This window comes from Pogona vitticeps, unplaced genomic scaffold (genome assembly GCF_051106095.1).
Source record: "Pogona vitticeps strain Pit_001003342236 unplaced genomic scaffold, PviZW2.1 scaffold_78, whole genome shotgun sequence".
Taxonomy (NCBI): domain Eukaryota; kingdom Metazoa; phylum Chordata; class Lepidosauria; order Squamata; family Agamidae; genus Pogona; species Pogona vitticeps.
In genome coordinates, this window is record NW_027590030.1 from 20,001 (window position 1) to 27,698 (window position 7,698).

Here is a 7,698-nt window from a genome sequence, read left to right on the forward strand (position 1 = left end):
CGCTCCCCCTTCACTTGATTCGTACAAAGAGGTGCACCTCCCCAACGGAACCCTAGACACTCTTAACCTCTTCTCTCTTTTGCTTCACCAACGAAAGAAACAAAAACCACCTCTGGCACGGCACAGTCCCTTCATTAGTACCTCGAACGCTTCCCCGCGTAGAACTCAACCCCCCCAGCCCCCGCACGAGAACGACCCCGACTTCCTTTCGCATGGGAACCTGAAGTCGAAACACCCCTCAAGCGGCATTTCCCTCACTTTCCGCAGCACCGCCTCCTCCCGGGTTTTTTTAAAGCCCATTGGTTGAATTCAATCCACTGCCCGATACGCCCCCCAATTAACTGGGCCGTCTCGTGACGTAGAGCCCCTCACCTCGCGCGTTTCGTATATAAACTAAACGGGAGGGGTGGGGTTTGCTGGCTGGCCGCTGTGTCGTCAACCTGAGGAGACCGGCGGCGGCGGTGGCGGCGGCTGCTGCTCTTCCTGCTTCTTCTTCGCTTGCTCCACAAGTTCGTTTCGGATTCCAGGTAGCCAAGCCTGACCAAGAAGGCCTTTTTCTTCAGATCAACGTTCAAAGTTTGTTGGGGGGGGTGATAAATTGGGTGTTCAGCGGGGCGGGGGGGGTGTTTCCATCTGAGGAGCCCCTAGAAAAGGTTTGATCCACCTTGGCAGCACAAAGTCAAGTCGTTTATTACCTTCCTTTTTAGTTGCCTGCGGTTGTTTGGAAATCTAGGCTCTCTCTGATAAAACTTATAGTCGGGGACCTGTGTTACTCTACTGCAATCCCCCCCCCCCGAGGGTCTCATCTACTGTCTGCCAGCCCGACCCCATCAAATAGCCAAACAACCTCTTTTTAATGGATCTTGTGCTGTCCAGAGGTTTCGGCTCAGTAATTTCAAGGACTTAATGGTTTCCTCTGTGTTGCACAGACTATTAAGCTGCAGCTTCATTTTAAATATTTCCTCTTCCATGATGACAGGCTGCTAGAATGACTCGACCGCAAAATTCAATGAACGTGCAACAAAATGAATATGTATTTCTCAATAAAAATAGTGCTGCCTAAAAATACTGTCCTCCTATTTTGGCTTCTCGGATGAAACATCAGGCACTGGTCAATCTTAGTTTTCTTCAACTGGGGTGTCCAAATCTACTAAATAAATTGGGAACTTGGAATTTCTAATTTGACCATTCTAAGTGTGCGTTAAAAAAAAAAACCACCAGACAAAACAACGACTTATGCAACGTTGGCTTTATTTCAGGGAATCGAATGTTGCCTAAGGAATGTTCCTTCCCCCAAAAACCTCTTTCAGGGGGTGTGACAAAAACAAAACAAAACAAGAAAAAGAAGACATTCCCAAACAGGAAAATAAAGCAGTGGGTTTGTCTGTTCTAGGCATGTAATTAGTAAACAAAAACTGGCAGCCACCCCTGCCTGTGTGTTCTGGATGGAAAAATTCTATGCAAGAAACATAACGCCTAGGTTTCAAAGTGAATGATACCAATTTTCATCCAACAGCAGAATGTTTAATTCAATGCTCTTGTTTAATTCAATGTTACTCCTCTCGGTGGGTATTGAACCCAGGCTTGCTGATTTATTAACGTGCTCTCTCTACTACAGCAAACGGGGTATTTTTGTTAACAATAATCATGATAGGAATAACGATGTTATGCAATTTTTGGAATTAATGACTGATTTTAACTTTTAAATATTGTCTTTTAATGCTGTGAGTCCCCTTGGGTCCTGTTTTTAGCAGGAAGACAGGGTTGAAAAACTTTAAATGAATAAAATCTACACCGTGGTCTAAGTTGCAGGGCTATTTGTCAGGTTCTCTAGATGAAGCGGATTTGTAGGAAGCGATCCGGTGAAACTAAATATTTTACTTTGCCTTAACGGGAGCATCGGAGACACGAGGAGGAGGCACTTGCAGCTTCGTGGAACCACTGAAACTTCTTCTATGAACGTGTGGACGAGGAGCTTCCGTTTTCTCTATTAGTATTAGTGTTCTTATGCTTTATTTTCTTGTTCCCTGCCAAAAGAGAAAGAAACAAAATGCAAAGGAATGCTTTTCATCTTAATGTGCTTCTTAACGTTACTACGGCAAGCTTAGTTTTTTCTTTATAGGATGACAAGACGAAGGAAATCCCTTCGTGGACTTTTCTTCAAGGATGCTTTGGTGTCTCTTCCTATATAGAGGAAGGTGTAGGCCTTCTATAGCTGTCTTTTCGGCAGGGGAGTTGGTGCACCAGATTTAATTCTGTATTTTTCTTTATAGGATGATGGGGTGAAGGAAATCCCTTCATAGACTTTCCTTCAGAGGCTAACCAAAACAGACAGGATACACTCTGCAAGCACTCAGGGATCTTCACTTGGAGACAATTGCTCATACATGAGAGTGGTCGTAAGACCAGATAGGCGAGATATAAAATAAATAAATACACCCCTGCCTCTAGCCTTGGATCAGCGTTGCTTCTGAAGGACCCCGGGAGTCTGGCCTTCCGTGGCGGTGGGAGTTAAGCATATATGGGCAGTGTATCATAAGGAGCCACTGTAGGCTCAAGAAGTACCCATTATTGTAGCTTAGTAATCAATCTAGATTGACTAACACAGTGGTTCTTAACCTTTGTTACTCAGGTGTTTTTCAACTGCAACTCCCAGAAACCTCAGCCAGTAGACCTGATGGTGAAGGCTTCTGGGACTTGCGGTCCAAAAACATCCGAGTAACAAAGGTTAAGAACCAAGAGCACAATGCTTAATTTAATGCTCTGTGATGTTTCTCAACGAGGATTTCAGCCCGGACTTCCTGATTTCTTAACGTACTCTCTCCACTACACAAAACTGGATGTTTTCGTTAGGAATAATCATGATAGGAATAACGATGTTATACAAATTTTTGGGTTGATTGCTGATTTTAACTTATAAATATTGTCTTTTAATGCTGTGAGTCACCTTGGGTCCTGTTTTCAGCAGGAACACAGGGTAGAAAAACTTCAAATGAATAAAATCTACACGGTCGTCTTAGAACTCATAAGTTGGAGGGCTGTTCTCTAGACGAAGCGGATTTGTAAGAAGCGATCCGGTGATACTAAATAGTTTACTTTCCCTTAGTAGGAGCGTCGGAGACGTCGAGAGGAGGTGCTTGCGCCTTCGTAGAGCGGCCGAAACGTCTTCTATAAATGTGTGGAATAGGAGCTTCCGTTTTCTCTATTAGTATCGATAAAGGAACGTGTGCTGTGGTGGTTTCTTTTTCTTAATACCTGCCAGAAGAGAAAGAAACAAAATGTAAACTAATGCTTTGGATGTTAATGTGCTTCTTAACGTTAATGTGCCAGGATTAGTTTCTTCTTTGTACGATGACGGGACGAAGGAAATCCCTTCGTGGGCTTTCCTTCAAGGATGCTTTCGTGTCTCTTCCTATATAGAGGAACGTGTAAGCAACCTATAGCTGTCTTTTTAGGATGGGGATTCTGTACAGGACATTTGATTCTGTATTTTTCTTTATAGGATGACGGGGAAAAGAAAATCCCTTCAGGGGTTATTTTGGCTATCTTCCTATGGAGATCCATAAACAGACGGGATCCGCTCTGCAACCGCTCAGGGATCTTCACATGGAGGTAATTGCTCATCGTACATCCCACGCCTCTGGCCTTGCGTCGGCGTTGCTTCTGAAGGAGACCAGCAGTCTAGCCTTCTGTGCAGGTGGAGTGGGGGGTGGGAGTTAAGCCCATAGGGGTAGTTTATCATAAGGAGTGATTGTGGGCTCAAGAAGTACCCTTTATTGTAGCTTAATAATCAATCCAGATTGGGTAACGGGCTCCAACTGGTCGCGTCGATAGAAAGTGTCAAGATACTTCCGCAGGACTAAAACGTGGTGGCCGGATTGCGGACTGTGGTTCCTGATAGGGATCGCCTCGCCCTCGTGTTATGGCAGCTCCGCAGGCTGCCGATCGGTTTCTGGGCTCAATTTAAACAGCTGGTTTTGACCTATAAAGCCCTTTCTCTTCAGGCAACTCTTCCCGGAGTGTCTGCCTACCTAAGTGTGGTTTTTAGGTGGATTTTCATGCATTATACCTATGACTGGATGTTTACTACTACTGGTGTTTTGCTTTATTCAGAGTGATTTTACTTTGTTCATTTATAATATTCACATACTGCTTTTACCTTTAATATAATATTTTGTTGATGGAAGGTGCCTCTCTGTATTCATTGGTCCTAACTTTAAATATGGCCTTTTAATGATGTAAACCGCTGTTGGATAGTCCTTGTTTCTGCTTTTAACTATTGTCTTTCAACAATGTAAGTGGCCTCTTTAAGGAGAAAGGCGGGCTAAAAGTATTTTAGATAAAATGAATAAATAAATAATAGTGTCTTGGAAACCTGAATTTCAGGATATTTTTTCCCACCTCTGCCCCTGGCTGTCAACTTTGTGTGACATCCTCTCGGTAAATGAACGTGACCTTACTCTGTTGGCGTTGCCCTGCATCGCAACCCGTTGCTGTCCAATTAGCGCTAGTTTGTTACAGTCGTTCAAATATTATTTTTTTTCTAACTTTGATTGAAGGAAAATGGAGAAAACTGCAGCTCCATATGGAACCTCCATCCTTATGAGAGCCTCGTGGTGGACTGGTTAAAATGCTGTACTGCAGCCAAAACTGCTCACGACCTGGGGTTCGATCCCAGGTGGCCGGCTCAAGGTTGGCTCAGACTTCTATCCTTCTGAGGTTGGTAGAATGAGTACCCAGCTTGCTGGGTGGGGGCAATGTGTAGCCTGCATAATTAACTTATAAATCACCCTGAGAGTGCTTGAAGCACTATGGGGCGGTATAGAAGCAGCACACTTTCCTTTTCTTTTTTTCTTTTCTTTTCTTTTCTTTTTTCTTTCTTTCTTTTCTTTCTTTCTTTCTTTTCTTTTTTTGCTTTCTATTTTTCGCTTACTGTGCCTGGGTCTTTTTTAACAGCTTGGTACTCTTGATCCTCTTATGGAAAAACTGGTCCTCCCCGCCTCACCTCCAGCCATGGGAATTTCGGTGGGGAAAGCCTGAAGAATAGGGCTCCCCCTCCTTGGAAGTCATCCGGGAGTCCCCCAACAAATGCCTAAAGGGGAAACTTGTGATCTTAAAAGCAGCACAGGTTCTTGACTACTGAAATGGACCTCAGTCCACAAGAACTAACTCTACCCTTTACAAGGACACAAAATCTTTGGTTTTGGCTGTGAAAAAACAAACCCGGTAACCTGACATGATGCTTTGCGAGCATCTTGCTCCTGGTACGCTGCATCTCTTCCCTGAAAGGAGAAGTGTTCTCCGTGCTGTCCTTGTCCAAGCAGGTGGAGACCTGTCTCTTCAGGCAGGCTTTTCCTCAATGAATGGTGTTCAGCGGGGTGGGGGGGTTATTTCCATCTGACGAGCCCCTAAAAAAGTTTGAGCCACTTTGGCAGCCTTTTCTACACAAAGTCAAGTCGTTTATTACCTCTTTTTTTAGCCGCCTCCGGTAGGTTGGAAATCTTGACTCTCTCTGATAAAACCTCTCGTGGGGGACCTGTGTTACTCTACTGCAATCCAGTGGTTGCTCAGGAGGGTCTAATCTACTGTCTCCCCACCCGACCCCTATCAAATAGCCAAACACCCCCCTTATTAATGTATCTTGTGCTCTGCAGAGTTTTCGGCTCAGTAATTTGCAGGGGTTAATGTTTTCCTCTTCTTGCCTATGTGTTGCTGAGAGTGTTAAGCAGCGTCTTCGCTTCAAAGATTTCCTCTTGAATGATGACAGGCTGCTAAAATGACTCAACTGCAAAATGAAATGAACATATTGTACAACAAACTGAATATGCATTGGTGAATGAAAATACTGTAGTGCCGCCTAAAAATACTGTCCTCCTATTTTGGCTTCTCGGATGAAACATCAGTCACTGGTCAATCTTAGTTTTCTTCAACTTGGGTTTCCAAATCTACTAAATAAATCAGGAACTTGGAATTTCTAATTTGACCATTCTAAGTGTGCATTAAAAAAAACACCAGACAAAACAACGACTTATGCAACGTTGGCTTTATTTCAGGGAATCGAATGTTGCCTAAGGTATGTTCTTTCCCCCCAAAACCTCTTTCAGTGGGTGTGGCAAAAACAAACAAAAAAATAGAAGACATTCCCAAACAGGAAAATAAAGCAGTGGGTTTGTCTGTTCTAGGCATGTAATTAATAAACAAAAACTGGCAGCCACCCCTGCCTGTGTGTTCTGGGTGGAAAAATTGTATGCAAGAAACAACGCCTAGGTTTCAAAGTGAATGATACCAATTTTCATCCAACAGCAGAATGTTAATTCAATGCTCTTGTTTAATTCAATGTTACTCCTCTCGGTGGGTATTTGAACCCAGGCTTGCTGATTTATTAACGCGCTCTCTCTACTACAGCAAACTGGGTATTTTTGTTAGCAATAATCATGATAGGAATAACGATGTTCTACAAATTTTTGGGTTAATGACTGATTTTAACTTTTAAATATTGTCTTTTAATGCTGTGAGTCGCCTTGGGTCCTGTTTTTAGCAGGAAGACAGGGTAGAAAAACGTCAAATGAATAAAATCTTCATCGTCGTCTAAGTTGGAGGGCTATTTGTCAGGTTCTATGGATGAAGCAGATTTGTAGGAAGCGATCCGGTGAGACTAAATATTTTACTTTGTCTTAACGGGAGCATCGGAGACATGAGGAGGAAGTGCTTGCAGCTTCGTGGAGCCACTGAAAGTTCTTCTATGAACGTGTGGACGAGGAGCTTCCGTTTTCTCTATTATTATTAGTGTTCTTATGCTTTATTTTCTTGTTCCCTGCCAAAAGAGAAAGAAACAAAATGCAAAGGAATGCTTTTCATGTTAATGTGCTTCTTAACGTTAATATGGCAAGCTTAGTTTTTTCTTTATTGGATGACAGGATGAAGGCAATCCCTTTGTGGGCTTTTCTTCAAGGATGCTTTGGTGTCTCTTCCTATATAGAGGAAGGTGTAAGCGTTCTATAGCTGTCTTTTCGGCAGGGGAGTTGGTGCACGAGATTTAATTCTGTATTTTTCTTTATAGGATGACGGGATGAAGGAAATCCCTTCATAGACTTTCCTTCAGAGGCTATCCAAAACAGACAGGATACACTCTGCAAGTACTCACTCATCTTCACTTGGAGACAGTTGCTCATCATACATGAGATTGGTCGTAAGACCAGATAGGCGGGATATAAAATAAATAAATACACCCCTACCTCTAGCCTTGGATCAGCGTTGATTCTGAAAGAGCCCAGGAGTCTGGCCTTCCGTGGGGGTGGGGTGCGGGTTAATCATATACGGGCAGTGTATCATAAGGAGCCACTGTAGGCTCAAGAAGTACCCATTATTGTAGCTTAGTAATCAATCTAGATTGGCTAACACAGTGTTTCTTAACCTTTGTTACTCAGGTGTTTTTGAACTGCAACTCCCAGAAACCTCAGCCACCAGAGCTGATGGTGAAGGCTTCTGGGAGTTGCAGTCCAAAAACATCCGAGTAACAAAGGTTAAGAACCAGTGGGCTAACAGGCTCCATGTGGTCCCGTCGATGGAAAGTGTCACGACGCTTCCGCAGGACTCAAACGTGGCGGCCGGATTGCGGACTATGGGTCGTCATACTGATCGCGCCGCCCCTGTATTACGGCAGCTCCGCAGGCTGCCGATTGTTTCGGGGCTCAATTT

At 43.7% G+C, this 7,698-nt stretch overlaps 1 long non-coding RNA gene across 2 annotated transcripts in view; it reads left to right on the forward strand.

Moving 5' to 3' along the window:
• Nucleotides 1-7,636, forward strand: part of LOC144585734 (uncharacterized) — an 8,486-nt gene extending 850 nt beyond the window's left edge. The window contains exons 1-4 of one of the 2 annotated variants that reach the window (XR_013540230.1): nucleotides 1-527; nucleotides 708-3,697; nucleotides 4,560-4,719; nucleotides 7,061-7,636. The exon at nucleotides 1-527 is cut by the window's left edge and continues 850 nt beyond it. This is a non-coding gene — a long non-coding RNA (uncharacterized LOC144585734). The remainder of the gene's footprint in view (nucleotides 528-707; nucleotides 3,698-4,559; nucleotides 4,720-7,060) is intronic. The other variant, XR_013540231.1, reaches the window with a different exon arrangement.
• The last annotated feature ends 62 nt before the right edge of the window (nucleotides 7,637-7,698 follow it).